We start from the raw sequence: 20372 nt of genomic DNA, 5'->3' as shown, positions 1-20372 counted from the left end.
TCATAAAAAAAAAAAATTATAGACCTGAAAGGAACCCTTGGGAGCTAACCACCTGATATTCCTAAGGAAAGAACGGTGAACCTGAACTGTTAAGTGACTTTTCCAGAGCCACGTGGTTGGGTAGTGACCCAGGTGTGTGGACCCAGCCAACAATATCTCTACAAGGGCCTGTCTACTGAGCCTTACCAGAGGTGGCCTGGGTTCCCTGGGTGACATCACCGATCAGCTCGTGCCTTCTGGCCATGTTTGCACTGGCTAGGATTCCATATGGAAAAACCATCACCCAACAACAGCCCTGTGAAGTCCTCTTTGCTAAAGCTGGTATCGACTGGGATAGAATTAAAAACACAAGTGGAAGGAGAGCTGAACTCAGGGGGACAGGGAGCGATGCTAGCAAGTCAGGAGCCACCGCCTCTCGGAGGACACGGCAGCTGCTGGATTCAGTCAAGTTCAGACCCTTAAAAAGAGTGGAAAAAAGGAAGCACATACTTTCCAGTGCCCGGGCACCGCACGGCCGGGCCAGCTGGGCGCAGTACCGCAGCAGAAAGACCTCTTCGGTTTCAGAAATACGAGCCCCTGGCCTTGCACACGGGGGGGAACGTGGCTGCAACCAGGCCTGGTTTGGCGTTTGTGTTTCTGGCTTCATTCAGCCTTCAGTTATGTCAGACACAGCTCCGATGTGCACAAAGCCTGTGAGGAGCTAAAGAAAGAACCAGCCTTCCACGCTGACATAGGAGCAAGCAGCTTCATGACAGATCTGTGTGTGGCTCTGTGTGCCTAAAGGCGTACGTCTGAAGTCCACAGACTTTTTCAGAGAACACTTGGTTTTCTGTGCAAACGTGTGCTTCCTCTTGCTCAGAGTTAGCCTGTTATGGGAATAAGGCGCAATTCAGTTTTCCGAGTTGGAAGCCTGATTAATCTCTCTGCCGGTTACATATGGAAATAAATTAGTAAATTGTCCACCCAGGAATAAACTACTGCAGAGATGATAAATTATTGCCATCATATATGTCTGTGTGGCTGGAGACTGAGGTGTGCTTACCAGTTGCCGCTGGAAGATAACTGGATACTCTATCGTGGTCAGAGGAATAATAACAATAAAAACAATTACAAATAAAATTTACCTTGAACTGTTCCTTGGGATAGTGGCTTGGTGGATGCCAAGTTTGTCCCTCAGATGGCTGTATCTGCAAATATTTAAAAGAAGAGTCTGAAGGGCATGAGAAATATGTTTCTTTTATGTTTTCAAAGAACAATACAGTAACTACCATTCCCAAGTCTCAATGAGGAAGCTAATTCTACACCTCTGTATAGTAGTATGGAAACCCTGGTGGCGTAGTGGTTATGTGCTACGGCTGCTAACCAAGAGGTTGGCAGTTCAAATCTGCCAGGCGCTCCTTGGAAACTCTGTGGGGCAGTTCTACTCTGTCCTATAGGGTCGCTATGAGTCGGAATCCACTTGACGGCAGTGGGCTTGGTTTTGGTTGGTATAGTATTATGCTTTATAATTTTCATAGCAACTTTATATCTGTTTTCTTATTGGAATTTCAAAGAAGGTGGGGCAAGCCAGTGCCCCTATTTCTTGATAGATGAAAATCTGAGGTTTAGGGGGGGTCTGTGTCCCTGGGTGGTACAAACAGTTAATGTGCTCTGTGCTAACTGAAAGGTTTGAGTCCACTCGGCAGCGCCTTGGAACCAAGGCCTGGTGATCCAGCCATTGAAAATGCTATGGTGCACAGTTCTCCTCCGCAATCCGTGGGGTTGCCGTGAGTTGGAATCGGCTTCATGACAGCTGGTAAGTAGTTAGTGTTTAGGGCATTTAAGTGCCTTGCCAAGGAGCTCTGTGGAGCAATGCTGCTAACTGAAAGGTTGGCAGTTCGAACCCAGTAGCCGCTGCTGCAGGAGAAAAGATCTGGTGATCTGCTCAAGTAAAGATTACAGCCTAGGAAACTCTACTGGGCAGTTCTCTGTTCTACAGGTCGCTATGAGTTGGAATCAACTCGATGGCACACGACAACAGTGCGTTGCACTTGTGACTCAGGTGGTTTAATGGCAGCACTAGCACAAGCAAGAAGGTATTGCCAATTCTGAATCCAGCGTCATTTCAACCAGAGCTTTGTATCACACCGAAATCTTCTCCAGGATCCCATCAGTCATCTAGCTGCGTCAGGAAATAAAGTACCCTATTTAAGGGAGCTTTCTAGAAGCGAAAACATACCTTCTTGAGCATGAAAAGTACTTCTCTAATTGCAGAGGCTGAGTATTAGTTGAACTTTTCCTTGTGACTAAGGCAGACCTGTCAACTTCAGTTATTTTATTAAGCTAAAGCCAGTGATGCCCTCAGGGGCCCCTTTGCAGGATGGCTCGAGGCTACTGTGATATCCAGCACCTTTGCCTACTTTAGGATTTTCTTTTGTGTTCTTCCTCCTGGGCAAACCTTCAGCTGTTAATCCTTGACCCAGCTGAGCTACTCTTCACCTAAAAAATGTGGTGCAAAAAGTGAGAAGAGCAAACTGGGTTTAGAAACCTTGAGTCACCTAGTTGCGCGGAGTTGATTCCGACTCATGATGACCCTATGTGTTGCACGGTGGAACTTCACTCCGTGAGGTTTTCAATGTCTAAACATTAGCACTGGGTGCTGTCTATGTGGTCTTTACATATGAAAGATAAGCCACAGGCCCCTAGCATCTACCAGCCTGTACTTGGAAGGGTCCTTGCCTCACCCAGACCACCTCCACGTCTCTAAGCAGCAGCCAAACCTGGTTAGTGTGGCCTGAATAGCCCTCCCACTTTCTTACTTCTGGGCCTGCCTTTGGCTGTTGCCCTTTCCCTGTTCCCACCTATCAAAACCCTGCCCAGACCTCAAGGCCCATTAGTATTGCCACTGCCATCATGGTACCTTCCCTTCCTCGCTCTCTTTCCCACTGCCACCCTTCAGAAAGTAATGTCTCTTCTGAACCCATCTAATCATTTGACAGAGGAAATACCAGCCTCTCTGTATCCGAGTTGTTTTTATGTCATTTTATCTCTTATAGAAGACCCTTGGTGTACAGTGGTAAAGCGCTTGGCTGCTAACTGAAATGTCAGTGGTTCGAACCCACCAGCTGCTCTGCGGGAGAAAGATGTGGCAGTTTGCTTCCATAAAGATTACAGCCTTGGAAACGCTATGAGGCAGTTCTACTCTGTCCTATAGGGTGGCTATGAGTTGGAATAGACGCATGGCAACGAGTTTGGTTTTTGGTTTGATGTCTCATGGTGGAAAGTACATTTCTTAGGAGCAGAGATCTCATCATTTTCTCTCTCTGACCCTTCCTTCCTCTCCAATTCCTACCTCAAGGCTTTGTCCTTCATAGGAGATGAACACACAATGCTAGTAAAACCAGTTGCTAGCTAGTTGATTCTTACTCATGGTGATCCCACGGGTTGCAGAGTACAACTGCACTCCATAGAGTTTTTTTATGGCTATGATCTTTCAAAAGCAGATTACCAGGCTTTCCTTCTAGGGTGCTTCAGGGTGGGTTTGAATCACCAGCTTTCCAGTTGGTATTGTTGTTGCTAGGTGGGTCGAGTTGATTTCGACTCATAGCAACCCCATGGGACAGAATAGAACTGTAATCCTAGGCTGTGATCTTCACAGAAGCGAGTCACTGGGTCTTTCTCCCTCAGACTGGCTGTGTGGGTTTGAACCGCCAACCTATTGGTTAGTACCGGAGCTCTTAACTGTTTGCACCACCCAGGGACACCTAACACACGGTACAGTAGGGTGCTTTTATTTCACAATAGAATGTCTTTGAATGTGTATAAATTAATGATCTAAGTGAGGTGTATCAGAATCACTTGGAGGGCTTGTTCAAACACAGTGCTGGGCCCCACCTCCAGATATTCAGATTCGGTAGATCTTGGGTGGAGCCCCAAAGTTTGCGTTTACAAACAAGCTCCCAGAAGAAGCTGATGCTGCTGGTCCAGGGACCACAGTTTTAGAACCACTGACCTAATGAATACATTTCCTAACATTTTCATACTAGAGCTCACAGGATAAGGCCATGCTTTTCATTACAGAGTCTTATCAATTTGTCCTCGTTGATGCCTAGGCTAAAAAAAAACAAAAACAAAAAACTTCCATTAGAAATTATTACGCAATCCATCTCAGGTACCAACTTCCCTATTTTGCAAAATTATTGGTTGACTGTAGTCCAATAACTTGCAGCTCATAGAATAAGCTCGTAGGATCTTTCTCACCAGGAGTAGAGTCAGAGTAATTTTAATTTTACAACGGGAAAAGAGATGCCTACGGGCTTGAGAGTCAATGACTACCCAGTGGATAAAGGCTGGTCCATGTGGGGGAATGTGGGCTTTGACACTTGTTGGTGCTCTGACTTTTCATTTTATATAGACAAGTGTTTCATTGGTAGTTGTTGTTAAGTGCCTGCCATCGAGTCAATTCTGACTCACAGGGACCCTATAGGACTGCCCCATAGGGATTCTTAGACTGTAATCTTTACGGGAGCAGATCTTCAGGTCTTTTCTCCTGCAGAGTGGCTGGTAAGTTTGAATAGATGACCTTTTGGTTAGCAATTGAACACTTAACCATTGTGCCACCAGGGCTCCTTGTTTCTATGGTATCTGTAGTGAAATAAAGTGATCTCATCCATGTTTCAATGACAGTTGTAGTAAAAGAAGATAATTTCACAATGTCTACAGCATGTATTTTCAAATTTCTGGGTCCTTTTATACCCCAGGAGGCACTTTCAAGGATACTTCATCATGAAAGACTCAGTAGTTCAATAACTATCCAAGAAAGAAAGAGGTGCTGTTGCAAATGACTTTTTACTGAAGTGCGCCATTTTGTAAAGTCAGGCCAGGGAAGACATCCATTTGGGTTGAGAGGGTTCTCCTTCCTCTGCTCTAATCCTGTCTTCCTTCTGCTCCTCTCCATCAGCCACTAGAAGCATCATCCGTCAGCAGTCTTCTGTTCTCGTGGTGATGGAGCCCCCTCTGTTCTTTCTGTGACTGGAGCAATGCTGACCTCGGTTTCCTGGACCCATTCTGACTCAGGTAATTGCTCCACTTTCTCCAGCTTGCCTACATCTTCCCTAGGTTGCATTTAATAAATGAAATACCAAAGCTATATTTAAATGCAAATACCAAATTGATTGTTTCTCTGTCAGTTGGTATCTGCCCCCTCCTCCCCCCAAACTTCTTAATGATCAATTTATGCAGCTGATGGGACTGACAACGTGGTCAATCCAATTTAGGCATTACGATAATTGAAAACCTTGAATGTCCTTTTTATTTAAAATTGTGGCATGTGTCATAGACGCACAAAGAAACTGGAAGATGGCTGGAATTTTCGTAGAGAAACTGGCTCCTCTAGATCATTTTCTTTCTGATAATCCCATGTTTTACTTTAATTATATAAATCTTTTTAATGTTGTATCTTTTGGTTGAGTTCAATATCTGTTATGTATTCTTGGGACCAAACCAAAAACACACTGCTGTCAAGTCGATTCCAATTCATAGTGACCCTGTAGGTAGAACAGAGTAGAACTGCTCCCTCCATAGGGTTTCCAAGGCTGTAAATCTTTACAAAAGCAAACTGCCACATCTTTCTCCCTAGGAGTGGCTGGTGGGTTCAAACTGCCAACCTTTAGGTTAGCAACCCCGCACTTTAAACACCACACCACCAGGGCTTCTATTCTTGGTATAGATGAGGATAAAAAGTATAAGACTGGTCCCTGTCCAGGTGGAGTTCACAGTTTAGCCAAAGATCCGTGACGCACTCGCAGGAAAATGGCGGCAGTGGTGTTCAGTTTGGGGCATGGGCTGTACACTAGCAGTAGCTCTCTGGCTTTGAGGGTTGGGAGACTTCGAGGCTTGGAGTGAAATATTTAGGGAAGAATTCATGGAAAAGGGAGGACCAGGCTTTGATGCTGTGTTCCATTTGGTCATCAGAGGGGAGAGGGGTGGCATCGAACCTTGGCACAGCGGTGGGAATGAGCACTGTGGGCCAGGCTGGTGAGGGCCCTGGCTGCCTGGATCAGAGAGTTTGGAGGATGTTCCCTCTCACAAGGATCCCGGAGTACAGCCTCCAGGGGAAACCCCAACTGCCCTGTTCCAGAGGGCCCTTGGTGAGCGGTGGTCTTCAGGGTGCAGCAGTCATTGCTGCCTCCGCCCTGGCTTGGATACCACCTTGCTGGCCTTTCTGCTTCTTTGGGCCCATCCACATTCTGCCTCTGCCTGTCTACATGATTATTTACTCTTCTCCTGGGCCCCCCTCCCCCCATGCTCTGCTTGACAAACTTGGCTTGACAAGGCCCTGGGGTCAATACCAGCTGTATGAGGCCAACAGCTGGTGATCTGCAAGGTGCAATTTGGAGCTGAGAAGCCAAGTTGAAGGTCAGGAAGCAAAAGGCAAGAACATGAGTTCTCAGTTGATGTGGAGAACTTATCCAAGAGTGTTCTCAGCCAGAATCAGGGAGGTTCTCCAGGCTGCAAGCTAGGGCCACAGACAGATGTACTGATGAATTTTGGGATGGTGCAGCAAGCCCACCTGCACGTAGCTCTTTTCTAGCGTCGTGTTTAATCAAGCTGGATAAAGCAGTGGTGACTTTCTCTGCCTTGGGTCTCAAAGGTGCCACTGAGAGTTGCCTGCTGAGGCTCCTGCTTTTCTTGCCAGCACATCCAGCCCTGCCAGGCCTGGCCCTGGCTACACTCCACCTGCCTTGGCGTGCTCAGTGCCCTTGGCACTCAAGCCCTCCCTGACTGAGGATCATAGGCCTTCCCAGAATCAGAGTCTTGGATCACCAGCCACCGGGAAGTGGTGAAAGGTGATTAAAAGTGGAAGAACTCGAATGACAGTATTGGTATTCTCCTCCCCCTGAAGTGATGGCCTCACAGATTGTTGCCCCTCTTGTTCTTAGCCTAGGCCAGAAGCCAGCAAACTACAGCCCAAAGGCCAACTCCAGCCTACCACCTGGTTGTGTGCAGTGGGCAGGTGAAGAATTTTTTTTTTAAACAAACATTACTTTTTTAGAGCAGTTCTGGGTCTACAGAAAAATTGAGCAGAAAGTGCAAAGTACAGAGAGTTCCCTTTTACGCCACTCAATAGTTTCCTCTGTTATTAACATCCTTCATTCCTGTGGTACAATTGTTGCAATTGATGAACCAATCTTGATGCGTTATTACTAACTAAAGTCCACGGTTTACATGAAGGTTCACTCTTTGTGTTGTATAGTTCTATGGGTTTTGAAAAATGCATGTCATGTACCCACCAATACAGTATCATGCAGAATACTTTCTTTGCCCTAAAAATCCCCTCTGCTCCGCCTGTTCATCCCTATTCCCCTCCCAATGAATCATGTCAACCACTGGTCTCTTCCGTGTCTTTGTAGTTTTGCCTTTTCCACAGTGTCAAATAGTTGGAACTCATATAGTATGTGGCCTTTTCAGACTGGTTCCTTTCACTTAGCAATATGCATTTAAGGTCCCTCTGTGTCTTTTTATGGAAACGCTCGTGGCATAGCGGTTAAGAGCTATGGTTGCTAACCAAAAGGTCGGCAGTTTGAATCCACCAGGCACTCCTTGGAAACCCTATGGGACAGTTCTACTCTGTCCTATAGGGTCGCTATGAGCCGGAATCAACTCAATGGCAGTAGGTTTGCTTTTTTTTTGGTTTGTGTATTTTTTTATGGCTTGATAATGTATTTCTTTTTATCACTGAGTGATATTGTATGGATGTACCACAGTTTGTTTATCCATTCACCAATTGAAAGACATCTTGTTGGCTTCCAAGTTTTGGCAATTGTGAATAAAGCTGCCATAAACATTTGTGTACAGAATTTGTGTGAACATAAATTTTCAACTCATTTAGGTGCATACCTAGGAACACAACTATTGGGTCTTGTAGTCAGCCTCTGTTTAGCATTGGGAGGAACTGCCAAACTGTCAGCCAAAGTGGCTGTGCCATTTTGAATTCTCACCAGCAGTGAATGGGAGTTCCCCGTGCTCCGTCTGCATCCTCGGCAGCATTTGTGTCGTCAGTGTTTTAGGCTTAAATGATTGTAACAGGCGTTTGGTGGTAGCTCATTGTTGTTTTAATTTGCAATACTCTGATGACATGATGTCGAGCATCTTTTCATGTGCTTATTTGCCATCTGTGTATCTTCTTTGATGAAGTGTCCATTCAGATATTTGGCCCATTTTGTAATTGAGTAGTTGGCTTTCTTATTGTGGGGTTTTAACAGTTCGCTTTCTTATTGTTGAATTTTAAGTGTTCTTTGTATATTTTGGACACAAGTTCTTTATTGGATATGTGTTTTGCACATATTTTCTCTCAGTATGTGGTTTGTCTTTTCATTCCATTGTGTCTCTTGCAGAGCAGAAAAGTTTTTAATTTTAATCAAGTCTAACTTATCCATTTTTTTCTTTCATGGATTGTGCTTTTGGTCTTGTATCTAAAAAGCCATCACCAAACCCATGGCCACCTAGATTTTCTCCTACGTTATCTTCTGGAAGTTGTGTAGTTTTGCATTTTATATTTAGACCTATGATCCATTTTGAGTTCATTTCTGTGAGAAGTATAGGGTCTGTGTCCACATTCATTTTTTTGTGGTGGGTGTCCAGTTGTTCCAGCACCATTTGTTGCAAAGACTATACTTTCTCTATTGAGTTGCCTTTGCTTTTTTGTTAAAGATAAGTTGATTATATTTGTATGGGTGTATTCCTGGGCTCTTTATTCTGCACCATGGATTTATTTGTCTATTCTTTTGCCAATACCATGTGATCTTGATCACTGTAGCTTTATAGTAAGTCTTGAAGATGGGTAGTGTCAGTCATCTGACTTTGTGCTTCTTCAGTGTTGTTCTGACTATTCTGAGTCTTTTACCTTTCCATATAAACTTTAGAATTAGTTTGTCAGTATTCACAAAATAACTTTCTGGGATATTGATTTGGATTGCATTGAATTTATAGATAACTTGAGAAGAATTGAAATCTTAATACTGTTGCATCTTCCTATCTATGAACATGGAATATCTCTCCATTTACTTAATATTCTTTGATTTCTTTCATCAGAGTTGTATGTTGTTGTTGTTCTTGCTAGGTGCCATCGAATCGGTTCCAATTCATAGCGACCCTATGTACAACAGAATGAAACACTGCCAGGTCCTGCACCATCCTCACAATCATTGTGCTATGCTTGAGCCCATTGTTGCAACCACCGTGTCAACCCATCTCGTTGAGGGTCTTTCTCTTCTTTGCTGACCCTCTACTTTACCAAGCATGATATACGTCTCCAGGGACTGGTCCCTTCTGATAGCATGTCCAAAGTACATGAGACACAGTCATAACATCCTTGCTTCTAAGGTGCACTCTGGCTGTACTTCTTCCAAGACAGACTTGTTTGTTCTTCTGGAAGTCCATGATATATTCAGTATTCTTTGCCAATACCATAATCCAAAGGCATCAATTCTTCTTTGGTCTTCCTTATTCGTTGTCCAGCTTTTGCATGCAGATGAGGCAATTGAAAATACCATGGCATGGGTCAGAGGCACCTTAGTCTTCAAAGTGACATCTTTGCTTTTTAACACTTTAAGGAGGTCTTTTGCAGCAGATTTGCCCAAAGCAATACGTCGTTTGATTTCCTGACTGCTGTTTTCATGGACATTGATTGTGGATCCAAGTAAAATGAAATCTTTGACAATATCAATCTTTTCTCCGTTTTTCATGATGTTGCTTATTGGTCGGTCTTGTTGTGAGGATTTTTGTTTTCTTTATGTTGAGGTATAATCCATACTGAAGGCTGCAGTCTTTGATCTTCATCAATAAGTGCTTCAAGTCCTCTTTACTTTCGGCAAGCAAGGTTGTGTCATCCACATATGGCAGGTTGTTAATGAGTCATCCTCCAATCCTGATGCCACGTTCTTGTGCATATAGTCCAGCTTCTTGGATTATTTGCTCAGCATACAGATTGAATAAGTGTATTTTAACCTTATATCATGTGACTTTAGTGTAATCGCTTATTAGTTCTAGGAGTTTTTGTTGACTCTTGGGTTTTCTACATAGATAATCATATCATTTGTGAACAGATAGATTTATTTCTTCCTTCCCAATCTATATACTTTTTATTTCCTTTTCTTGTCTGATTGCATTAACTAGGATTTCTAGCATGATATTAAATAGGAGTAGTAAGAAGGAAAACCCTTGTCCTGTTCCTGAACTTAGGGGAAAAGCGTCTAGTTTTTCACCATTAAATATGATGTTAGCTGCAGGATTTTTATAGATGTTCTTTATCAGGTTGAGGTATTTCTAGCTTGTTGGGAGTTTTATCAGGAATGGGTGTTGGATTCTGTGAGTTGGAATCCACTTGAAGTCAACAGGTTTGGTTTGATTTTGGTTTCTTCTGCATCTATATGGTCAGGTGACTTTCCTTCTGTAGCCTGTTGATGTGATAAAAAAAAATTTTATTTGTAACATTAATTGATTTTCAAATGTTGAAGCAGCCTTACATTCCTGGAATCAACCCCACCCGGTTGTGGTGTATAATCCTTTTTTCACTTGGTAGGATTTGCTGTACTAATATTTTGTTGAGGATTTTTGCATCTATGCTCATGAGAGACACAGATCTGTAATTTTCCTTTCTTGTATTATCTTTGTCTGGTTTTGGTATTAAGGTAATGCTGGCCTCGTAAATGAGTTAGGAGTGTTCCCTCTGCTTCTATTTTCTGGAGGAGGTTGTAGAGACTATGAATGGTTTTTACATTTTTTAATGTTTGGGAAAAAAGCAAAAGAATAATAATACTTCGTGAGTCATGAAAATGATGTGGAATTCAAATTTCAATTTCTCTAAATAAATACTTTGAAACATAGCCACATTCCTTTGTTTATGTATTATGTACGGCTGCTTTGCATTGCAATAACAGAGTTGACTACTTGCAACAAAGACCATGATATATTTACCGTCTGGCTTTTTACAGAAAAGTTTGCCAACTCCTAGCATAGGCATCTGGGTGACACAAGCCTTTGCAAAATTTTAAGTTTGGAACTTTTTCCAGGAAAGAGAATCTCATTGAGGGATGAGTAGGATTCAAATAGGAAAGAGAAGAAGGGCATGCATGATCTTCTGGATTGGGATAATTAACTGCCCTTATTCTAGTTGAATTTTTTTTTTTTTTTTTTTACTCATCCTTTGTAATGAACAATCAATGCAATCTGTGCCACTTCTCCCACTAACTGAATGAAAGAATTCAATCAATTCCCATCAATTAAATTCTGACACCGGCTGTGTAATGCAGCACTTCTTCCTCTGACCATGTCCATCACACCTAGGTCTGATCTCAAGGTAAAGGGGATAGTCCTCCAAACCGTCAAGTCTTCCAAGGCTTCAGATACCAGCCACAAGCTTGGGGATCATCACAGCACCCTCATTTCTGACCTGCTGGCTATAAATTCAGGAATTTCCCACTATTCTCTCAGGTCTCCAGCAATAAGCTTAGGATTCCCAAGCCCACCCCTCACTTTTGACATGCTGGCTCCCACTATTCCCTCAGGCTCAATAATTTGCTAAAACAACTCACAGGACTTAGGAAATCACTTATTTATGATGATAGCAAAAACGGTGTAAATGAAGAGATGCATAAGGTGAGGTCTGGAAGGGTTCCCAGTGTGGAGTTGCCATGTGCCAGAAAGGGATGCTGTATCCTCCCATGTGCATTGATGTCTATCACCAACCAGGAAGACCATGGAGCATCCTTCTCCAGAGCCTTTAGTGGGGTCTGATTGCATTCATGAGTGATTGAACTCAACTGCCTCAGTTAGCTAACGCTGCTATAACAGAAATACCACATGTGGATGGCTTTAACAAAGAGAAATTTATTCTCTCACAGTTTAGGGGGCTAAAAGTCTGAATTCAGGGCATCGGTTCCAGGGGAAGGCTTTCTCTTTCTGTTGGCTCTGAGGGAGGGTCCTTGTCATCAATATTACCCTGAATAGAGAGCTTCTCAGCACAGGAACCTCAGGTCCAAAGGATGCATTCTGCTCCTGGTGCTGCGTTCTTGGTGGTATGAGGTCCCCATGTCTCTCTGCTCAGTTCTGTCTTATATCTCAAAAGAGATTGATTAAGACACAACCTAACCTTGTAGATTAAGTCCTCCCTTATTAGCACAACTGTCTTTAATCCTGCCTCATTAACATCATAGAGATAGGATTTACAACATGTAGGAAAATCACATCAGATGACAAAATGGTAGACAATCACACAGGACTGGGAATCATGGCCTAGCCAAGTTGACACACATTTTGGGGGGACACAATTTAATCCATGACATCAACCTTCTGAGGTCATACTGGTATCGCCTGATGAGTCTTTCTGGCCTGGCCAGTCCCCACCAAAGAGCACATTAACATAAACCCCCAGGTGTGGTCTGGAGGTCTCATCAAAAACCCTTCAATTCTGAGGTTTTAGAGGTTCTCTCTCAGGAACCAAGGATAAAAACTAAATTCTTTGGGAAAAGTTAAATTATTTACTCCAAATCCGCTTACCTTTAAATTAAATCCAGATATGACATTGAGGCTTTTTTTTCATTTCAGGATGCTACATATTAGGCTTATCTTTAAAATGAGGCATCCAGATGTCTTTGATTAACCTAAATTGGAAAAAATCAGCACCAAATTAAAACTAATCCTGCATTTTGGAGCTTTTTTCTTTTTACTTGTCGCTGGGTGGGAACTACTTTATTTAAAACCAAAAGCAGTTATGTTTTAAATCAAGTAAGCACTGAAGACTTACCTTGAGTAAGCTATGGCATTTAATCTTGGGAATATTTTCTCATTTGGGTGGGATTTTATGCTGTTGTTGAATGAAAGCTATGGCAAAACTTGGAGACAGGGGTTCTAGTCTTACTAATTAGCTGAGTCAGGCCAGCTGTAATACACTAGGGTTAAAAATATTCCCCTCAAATCTCAGGATTTAGGACAACAAAAGCTTATTTCTCACTTACCCACTGTTGAACCGGGCCAATGTGGTACTCCTCTATCCAGTGTTTTGAGTTTCCAAGCCTCCATCTTGTGGCATCTATACCGCAAAACATGGCTTCCATGGTTGCTATAGCATAGAAAAGAGAGAGTCAAGACTAGTACTCATTTTTAAGTACTTTAGTCTAGAAGTGACTCAGGCCACATCCACAGCCCATTGGCCAGAATCAGTCATGTGACCCTGCCCACTGCCAAGAGGCTGGGAAATATGGAGGAGCAGCATGTGGAAACCTGGCAGTGGGGAGGGGATTTCCACTTCCCTTGGAACACTGGGTCACCAAGGCAAAGTCCATAATTTTTCTGTTGCCTTTGTCTGCTCATCATTCAAGGATAATTAGCCCAGCCCTATGTTTTCTCACATAGTTTATGAAAGGTTCAGATATGATACATAAAAGCCTTAAAAGGTACAACAAGTTGTAAAATAGGTAAGGTATAATTGTTACCAAACGGTGAACTTCTTTATTGGGCTGTGAATTGTGATGGGCTGGAGCCAGGGCACCACGCATGTCCCAGTACGCCTGGGACCGTCATGGTTTTGCCAGTTGACCTGGCGTAATTACTATACAGTGCTCCTTTTCATGCCCAGAAACATCCCTAGCTTGACCCCACTGGTCACCCTTTAAGATTAATGTTACCAGTTGTTATTGAGTTGACCCCAACTCATGGCCACCCCATCGTGTCTCAGATTAGAGCTGTACTGCACAAGGTTTTCAAAGGCTGATTTCTCAGACATAGATTGCCAGGCCTTTCTTTCAAGGTACCTCTGTATGGACTTGAACCTCCAACCTTTCAGTCAGCAGCCAAGTGCCTTAACCGTTTGCACCACCCAGGGACTCCAGGGTTAATGTTAGCTATTGTTTATTGAACCTTTTCTAAGAGTCAGATATTGTTCTAACCTTTTCGTCTGCATTGCCCTGTTTAATCCTCCAAACAAAAACTTGTGAGGTAGGTACAAATAACATCCTCATTTTAAGGTGAGGTATCAGATACTTAAAGGTTTGGATTGTTCACAATCACACAGGTGGCGAGTGGCAGTGCTTTGATTCTAACTTGGGGCTGTCCAACTTAGTGTCTTAGCTTCTTCAGCTCACAGGGCTGCCTTACTAACCCTTCACCAGGGTCGTGCCCTTGACCATGGGAGGCCCCACTTCCCTGACACTAGCCTGGGAGTCTGTTATCAGACCACAGGGTGCTACAGCCCTGAGCAGTGAGCCCAGCCTTTATTACAGAAGAGGAGACAGGCGTGGAGTCCCTTGTGATTCTACACAGCTGGCAAAGAACAGGACCAGGGCTAGTTTGCAGGTCTCCCACTTCCGGTTCAGTCTCTTCCCAACCTCTCCATCACTGACAAGCACAGCTTGTTTTCAAACTAGACGCTGCATTTTACGTAGAGAGATCCTATTTTGAAATCTAGGCTGGAGTAAACCTCTAGCTTGTGAAGACATGCCGTGCTAAATTAATCCAAACAGGCAAATTCCCAACACAAACAGCTAAGAGAAACTTAACTCTGTTTTCAGAGAGTCTGTTTACAAATTTGTTTATTTAAAAAAAAAAAAAGCCTAACCATAATCAAGGACCAGTTTGCTTGTAGAATAATATCAAGTAAAAATGCTGTCTGCTCACGAGATGGTGCAATCATTTCCCTAGTCTTCCTAATCAGAGTTCAAAACCAAACCCACAGAGCCAAAGGGAACAGCTGCTCCAGAACGGCCCAACCGGGGCGCAATCATCTATTTGGTTGCTTGCTTCAAGAAGCCTCCCTGAAAATTAGACCTGTGGCTTCTAAATGGTCAAAGAAATCTAAAGGAATTCTATTATGGAAGAAAAATTAGACGGAAATTTCTAATCCTGTCTCATAAACAATATAGGAATAACTTTAAAATATTCTGCTTTAAGCATGCATTTAATTTGTGCTCTGGGAACCAAATAATGTTGCTAAGATAAAACAGTCTAATAATGATTTATGTAAATTTATTTGTACAAAGTAATGGTGTAGTTGCCTATAGCAAATTGCTTGGAATATGAAATGACATTTATGAGGTCTTTTTTTTTTTTTCTTCCCTGTGAATGAATACAATGGAGAAAATAAAGAGACTCTGGCAAGGAAAAAAGGAAACTACAGTGTGTTCAAAATGGAATCTGATGCCTTGCAAAGCAGAGTCAGCTGGACAGGTTATAGGGTGTGCAAATAAACAGTCGACACATTCTCAAACTCAGTTCAGTATGTTTTCTTGCGATGTTCTCATTATTTTTAAGCCATTTTTTTAAAGACACGTGGTGTATGCGTTAGATTCCTAGAAGACTAAACCAGTTGCTGACTAGCCAGTGCCAACTCCTGGAGACTCGGTGCCATGGCAGAACCGTGTTCCATTGGGTTTTCAGTGGCCGATCTTTTGGAAGTATGTTGCCAGGCCTTTCTTCCATGGAGCCGCTAAGTGAACTTAAATCTCCAACTTTTGGTTAGCAGTTGAGCGTGTTAACCGTTTGCACCACCCTGAGACTCCCTTAGTAGACTAGAATACTACATTTCCATGATCATAAAGAGATCAGACAGCAACAGTCTTTCAGAATAACCAAGACAGGATAAATCACTTGTCTTCCTGGTGCCCAAGAGATAGGGTGCTTCCAACATGGGGTGCAAAGAGGCCAAATGTTAGTAAAAACCAGTAATTAATCTCAGTTTCTGATTACTCTAATACCAAGGAAAATTATGCTTGAGTCATAAATGGGGCCCAAATCTTTAAAAAAAAAAAAAATCAACGCTTCCAAGGACTGACTTAGAAACCTACTGGTATCTTTCCCATTGGCTGCTCAGTGAGAACCTTTGACAGTGACTCCAGGTGTTTCCCAGAAACCTTTAATTAAATGAAACTCCCCTTCTATGTAACAAACAGAGCTTCTGGATCCATGTCTGGTATAATTTGCCACAACATGTACTATTTGGGAGGTGTCCCTGGGCGGCTCAGATACTTAAGTGCTTGGCCACTAACCAAAAGGTTAGCAGTTTGAATCCACCCAGAGGGACTTCGGAAGAAAGATCCAGTGATTTGCTTCTGAAAGGTCACAGCCTTCAAAACCGTATAGAACGCACAGTTTTACTCTGAAACACCTGGGGTCTCCAAGAGTCAGAATCAACTTGACGGCAACAGGCATACTATTTGGGAAAGATAGGCTGATAACGCCTTAATTTTGTAAAGCATTTATTTATTTTTCAGAGTATTTTTAAGATCTCACTTGGTCTCCACAATCATTTTTGTGAGCTTGATAAGATTTGTATATAGGGAAACTGAGGGCCACAGAAGTCATAGAACAAGGTCACAAGACATCAGCAGACTTGTGGGAACAGTTTCCCCCATTTGTCCCCTTGTCATTACAAACTTACACAGTTATAAGGGATTTTTGAATTCTGGAGAGCTTGCTTTATTTAAACCAAGTTTGGAGTTTTGGTCCATCGTAAGCCATTTTTGGAATTTCACTAACTATCCTGAGAGAAATGGGTTTGTCTAATTGAATAGAATGAGTTTGCAACAGGGTTGTCAGCTGTAGTGGGGCCAAGGCCTGAGGGCTGAAGTTAGGGCTCCTGAGAGAGAGGACATAACAACTGATCAGGATTTTAAAACTGAATGAAATCAACACTGGTCATGAGGGAAGAAGATTAGCCTGGATTTTCAGCAGTGCCATTAAAGTGCATCTAGCCTAAAAACTCTAGCTTACGGTAGGGTTGGTTTCAGTGAAGTGGCCCAAGATCCCCATGGTGAAGCAGGGGATGTCAGGGCAAGAGTGTCAGCTATAGTTCCAGATTCTAGTCCTTCCACTTCCTAGCTGGATGACATTGGGTGTGATTTTTGAGCTGTGGAATCTGAGAAAGTAACATAAGGTATCTGGACCTCCATTTCTCTGTCTGTCAGTTTGTGGTACTGTGGGGGCTTGAGTGTTCTTGTGATGCTGGAAGCTATGCCACTGGTATTCAGACACCAGCAGGGTTACCCAGGGAGGACAGGTTTCAGCTGAGCTTCCAGACTAAGACAGACTAGGAAGAAGGACCCACCAGTCTACTTCTGAAAAGCATTAGCCAGTGAATACCTTATGAATAGCAGCGGAACATTGTCTGATATGGTGCCAGAAGATGAGCCCCCCAGGTTGGAAGGCACTGAAAAGACTGGAAGAGCTGCCTTCTCAAAGTAGAGTCAACCTTAATGACGTGGATGGAGTAAAGCTTTTGGGACCTTCATTTGCTGATGTGGCATGACTCAAAATGATAAGAAACAGCTGCAAACATCCATTAATAGTCGGAACCTGGAATGTACGAAGTATGAATCTAGGAAAATTGGAAATTGTCAAAAATGAAATGGAATGCATAAACATCCATATCCTAGGCATTAGTGAGCTGAAAGGACTGGTATTGGCCATTTTGAATTGGACAATCATATATATAGTCTCCTGTGCTGGGCATGACAGCTTGAAGAGGAACGATTTGGTGTTCATTGTCAAAAAAAATTTTCAAGATCTATCCTGAAGTACAATGCTGTCAGTGATAGGATAACATCCATACGCCTATGAGAAAGACCAGTTAATACGACTATTCAAATATATGCACCAACCACTAAGGCCAAAGATGAAGAAATAGAAGAGTTTTATCAGCTGCTGAAGTCTGAAATTGATGGAACATGCAATCAGTGTGCATTGATAATTACTGGTGATTGGAATGCAAAAGTTGGAAACAAAGAAGAAGGATCGGTAGTTGAAAAATATGGTCTTGGTGATAGAAACAATGCTGGAGACTGAATGATGGAATTTTGCAAGATCAGCAACTTCTTCATTGCAAATACCTTCTTTCACCAACATAACAGCGACTATACACATGGACCTTGCCAGATGGAACACAGAGGAATCAAATTGACTACATCTGTGGAAAGAGATGATGGAAAAGTCAGAACAAGGCCAGGGGCTGACGGCGGAACAGACCATCAATTGGTCATATGCAAGTTCACACTGAAACTGAAGAAAATCAGAGCAAGTCTACAAGAGCCAAAATATGACATGAATTTAGAGATCATCTCAAGAATAGATTTGACGCATTGAACACTAGTGACTGAAGACCAGACGAGTTGTGGAATAACATCAAGGACATCACATATGAAGAAGCAAGAGGTCATTGAAGAGACGGGAAAGAAAGAAAAGACCAAGAAGGATGTCAGAGGAGACTCTGAAACTTGCTCATGAATATCGAGCAGCTAAAGCAAAAGGAAGAAATGATGAAGTAAAAGAACGAAAGATTTCAAAGGGCAGCTGGAGAAGACAAAGTATCATAATGACACGTGCAAAAACCTGGAGATAGAAAACCAGGAGGGAAGAGCACGCTCGGCATTTCTCAAGCTGAAAGAACTGAAGAAAAAATTCAAGCCTCAAGTTGCAATAGTGAAGGATTCTTTGGGGAAGATATTAAATGATGCAGGAAGCATGAAAAGAAGATGGAAGGAATACACAGAGTCATTATACCAAAAAGAATTAGTCAATGTTCAACCACTTCAAGAGGCAGCATGTGATCAGGAACGGATAGTACTAGAGGAAGAAGTCCAAGCTGCTCTGAAGGCATTGGTAAAAAACAAGGCTCCAGAAATTGACGGAATATCAATTGAGATGTTTCAACAAACAGATGCAGTGCTGGAGGTGCTCACCCGTCTATGCCAAGAAATATGGAAGACAGCTTCCTGGCGGACTGACTGGAAGAGATCCATATTTATCCCTATTTGCATGAAAGTTGATTCAACCGAATGCAGAAATTATAGAACAATTGTCATTAATATCACACGTAAGCAAAATTTTGCTGAAGATCATTCAAAAACAGCTGCAGCAGTACACCAACAGGGAACTGCCAGAAATTCAGGCTGGTTTCAGAAGAGGACGTGGAACCAGGGGTATCATTGCTGACGTCAGATGGATCCTGGTTGAAAGCAGGGAATACCAGAAGAATGTTTACCTTTGTTTTATTAACTATGCAAAAGCATTCAATGGTGTGGATCATAACAAGTTATGGATAACATTGCCAAGAATGGGAATTCCAGAACACTTGGTTGTGCTCATGAGGAACCTTTACATAGATCAAGAAGCAGTTGTTCAGACAGAACAAGAGGATACTGATTGGTTTAAAGTCAGGAAAGGTACGCGTCAGGGTTGTATTCTTTCACCATACCTATTTAATCTGTATGCTGAACAAATAATCCAAGAAGCTGGACTATATGAAGAAGAACGGGGCATCAGGATTGGAGGAAGACTTATTAACAACCTGTGATATGCAGATGACACAACCTTGCTTGCTGAAAGTGAAAAGGACTTGAAGCACTTGCTAATGAAGATCAAAGACCACAGCCTTCAGTATGGATTACACCTGAACATAAAGAAAACAAAAATCCTCACAACTGGACCAATGAGCAACATCATGATAAACGGAGAAGAAATTGAAGTTGTCAAGTTTCATTTTACTTGGATCCACAATCAACAGCCATGGAAGCCGCAGTCAAGAAATCAAATGATGCATTACCCAGTAAACCCAAGGTAAATCTGCTGCAAAAGACCTCTTTAAAGTGTTCAAAAGCAAAGATGTCACCTTGAAGACTAAGGTGCACCTGACCCAAGGCATGGTATTTTCAATCATATCGTATGCATGTGAAAGCTGGACAATGAATAAGGAAGACTGAAGAATTGATGCCTTTAAATTGTGGTGTTGGCGAAGAATTTTGAATATACCATGGACTGCCAAAAGAACGAACAAATCTATCTTGGAGGAAGTACAGCCAGAATGCTCCTTAGAGGCAAGGATGGCGAGACTGCGTCTTACATACTTTGGACATGTTGTCAGAAGGGATCAATCCCTGGAGAAGGACATCATGCTTGGCAAAGTACAGGTTCAGCATAAAAGAGGAAGACCCTCAGCGAAGTGGATTGACACAGTGGCTGCAACAAGGAGTTCAAGCATAATAACGATTGTAAGGCTGGCGCAGGACCGGGCAGTGTTTCGTTCTGTCGTGCATAGGGTCGCTATGAGTCGGAACCAACTCGATGGCACCTAACAACAACAACAAAGTGGGAATAATAATCTTTACTTTATAGGTGTGGTGTGAGAATTAAATAAATGATCCCTACTTGGCACAGTGTCTGAAAGACAGTAAACATTCATTCCATGGTAGCTCTTCAATTTATTATAAATATTATTATTTAAGGAGATATGTGCCTATGTGATGGGACTGACCCTGGACTCCTAGGCTTCAGCTCAGGTGAGCGTTCCCGGTAGATAACACTTCGCACATGTTTTCACACATAGTTGCTGAAGAAATGAAGCCCAT

The 20372-nt window shown here is 42.6% G+C and overlaps 1 protein-coding gene across 9 annotated transcripts in view; it reads left to right on the top strand.

Moving 5' to 3' along the window:
- The window catches only part of FOXN3 (forkhead box N3), a 460304-nt gene that overhangs the window by 117975 nt on the left and 321957 nt on the right, over positions 1–20372 (top strand). For 6 of the 9 annotated variants that reach the window (XM_003408814.4, XM_064292850.1, XM_023546473.2 and 3 more), the window contains one exon: positions 4940–5055. The exons of 2 other annotated variants lie outside the window; for them this stretch is intronic. The gene's annotated coding sequence lies outside the window, so the exon portion shown is untranslated. Of the gene's footprint in view, positions 1–1618; positions 1796–4939; positions 5056–20372 lie in introns of those variants that run through there. One more of the 9 variants, XM_023546466.2, reaches the window with a different exon arrangement.

Source organism: Loxodonta africana, chromosome 10 (genome assembly GCF_030014295.1).
Source record: "Loxodonta africana isolate mLoxAfr1 chromosome 10, mLoxAfr1.hap2, whole genome shotgun sequence".
NCBI classification, from domain to species: domain Eukaryota; kingdom Metazoa; phylum Chordata; class Mammalia; order Proboscidea; family Elephantidae; genus Loxodonta; species Loxodonta africana.
Note: the sequence above shows the minus strand (reverse complement) of the source record. Positions and strands in the feature narration are given on the sequence as shown.